The following is a 2,583-nucleotide window of genomic DNA, read 5'->3' as shown; positions in this document are numbered from 1 at the left end:
CATTCCTGGCTCCCGCCTGCCGGCAACATGGCCCCAGTAGCCCGTGGACAGTCCACTGAGGAGCCCCAGGCAAGGCCACTGGGAGCAAAAACACGTTAAAGTGGGGAGAGAGGCTCAGATACAGGGAGGGGGTCTGAGGATTGACAGTGTCCCTTGCACCCACTCTCCAAGCTCCCTCGCAGCTGGATGGCCATGTGGCCCAGCTCTGACCAATTAGGTCAGGGCAGAGTAGGCCAAGGAGGTGGGGGCAGAGGGCTCGGCCTCCGCTGGCCCCTTCCTGTCTCTCCTGAATGCACGGTGACTGCGCCTGCCTGCCGCGCAAACCCATGTCCTTGAGGGAGAGGCCAGGAGCGATGCGAAGATGCTGATTCCTGCAAACGCCCGTCTCCAGCTCTTTTCATGTTGGAAACAGAAAGCCTTTTGTTTAGGCCACTGTTAGGTTTTCTGGAACATCCCAATGGCTCCATGAGGCTTTTGGTTTTCTGAGTTGTTCAAGGCTCATTTGAGTTGGAAGGAACGGGAACACTCGCCAGGTCGCTCAAATAACTGAAATAACTTGTGGTGGGAAGCCAGGAGCAGCCAGGGTTCCGGCACAGCCGGGCCTGCACCCTCACTTCGTTGTTCTTCCACTGTTATTGTGTCGGCCCTCCCCCAGCGGAGCCCCTTCCCTCCTCCCAGCAGGAGAGTCTGGTCGGTGTCAGCTCCCAGGCGCCCCCTCTCTGGGCATTTCTCGGCTCAAGTCCTCTAGGAGGCAGTGTGTCCGGGAGTGTCCTTTCCTGTGGCCGCCTCAGGCGGAGGGTGGCTGTCCCCGGGTCAGTCCCCACCTCAGCTGATTGGCCCCAGCCAGCTGGCCCCCCGCCTCCCCCACTGTACAGGTGTCATGTGAAGAGCTATGGGGAGGCAGACACTGGCCCAGGCATGTCCAGGACAAGCACCTGCGGTTCTATAACGAGAGGACGGAGGAGGGGGAGGGAAGGAAGACTGAGGGAGAGAGAGGAGAGAGGGGGAGGGGTGACTTACAGAAAACAAAAACAAGGAGGAGATGTTTGCTTATTTCAAGTACATGGATGATGGAGAGAATGGGGTGGCATAGGGCTCTTCGTCTGCTCCGAGGCCAAACCAGAAGGACAGCCAGTACAGGCAGAGCTGGAGGCTGCACCTTAGGAGCATCCCAAGGCTATGACGAGTGCTGAAGGCAGGCGCCCCCCTCCCCCCGCAGCACCCCACTCATCCTGTGGTCCAGGTGGGGCCGTGGCTGGGGTGGCACCCGCCTTCTCTGCAATCCTGCGGGTTTAGGGTTTCCCGAGGCCACCTGGCATCTAAGCCGCCTTGTGCGAGGTCCCCTCACCCCCAGAGCTTTTGGCCAGCACCGTGTGGGGTGTGGGGTTTTCTCAGGGACAGATGCCAGCGTCTGGAGCCACGAACTCACCCTGGACTGGGATTCCTGTTCTGGAGAAACGGGACGACAGAGTGCTGGCTGTCATCTCGTCACTATAGACTCGCTAGCTCCTGGTTTAAGCAAGGGTTGTCGTTAGGCCTGCAAGGCTGTGTGATAATCAAATCCTATTTTATTGCCCCAGAGATGCTCAATATGTGAAGAGTTCTCTCATGTGCCATTTGGGAAGCTTAGCCATGGATGCCCAGGGGATCCTGGGAAGGCCTTAGCAAGCTCTGTAGCCCACAGTCCCAACAGGTCTGGGCACTGTCCACAGGCAATGGTGGCTGCCTTCAGGCGGGAGGAAATGAAGGCGAGAGAACGCCCTCCCGGCATGGGAGCATGCGTGGGCCCCAGGACAGCAGGGTCCCCTTGGGGTGCAGGGTGGGCGGGCCAGCCACCGGAAGCCCTGCCCCCCTCAGGCCACCAGGTTCACTGTGGGCAACGCACACCACTGATTTATAGACTCCAGTAGCCCCCTTTCCCCGCGGCTTCACTTTCCATGGTGTTAGCTATCCACGGTCAGCTGCGGTCTAAACATATTAAATGGAAAATTCCAGAAATGAGCAATTCATACGTTTTAAAATTGGGTGCCATTCTGAGTAGCGTGAAGAAATCTGTCACCGCCTCCCTCCATCCCACCGGGACTCCTCCCTTTATCCCGCGTCTCCAGGCCGTTAGTCACTTACCATTAGTCACTTAGAGGCAGTCTGGGTTATCAGATCGGCTGTCACAGTATCTCAGGGCTTGTGTGCAAAGAGACCTTCTTTTACTTCGCAATGGCCTCAAAGGCAAGAGTGGTGGTGCTGGCAGGTTGGATGTGCCAGAGAGAGAGCCGTGAAGTGCTTCCTTTAGGTAAGTGGTTCTCAACCTTCTGGCCCTTTAAATACAGTTCCTCATGTTGTGACCCAACCATAACATTATTTTCGTTGCTACTTCATAACTGTAATGTTGCCACTGTAAATATCTGATATGCAGGATGGTCTTAGGCGACCACAGTGAAAGGGTCGTTCAACTGCCAAAGGGGTCACGACCCACAGGTTGAGAATCACTGCTTTAGGTGGACCGGTGAGAACCGACAGGAAAGAACATGTATACGTAGGATTCGGTCCTATGGTGGTTTCAGGCACCCACCGACGTATCCCCGT

Source organism: Myotis davidii, unplaced genomic scaffold (genome assembly GCF_000327345.1).
Source record: "Myotis davidii unplaced genomic scaffold, ASM32734v1 scaffold289, whole genome shotgun sequence".
In the NCBI taxonomy this organism is placed as follows: domain Eukaryota; kingdom Metazoa; phylum Chordata; class Mammalia; order Chiroptera; family Vespertilionidae; genus Myotis; species Myotis davidii.
Note: the sequence above shows the minus strand (reverse complement) of the source record.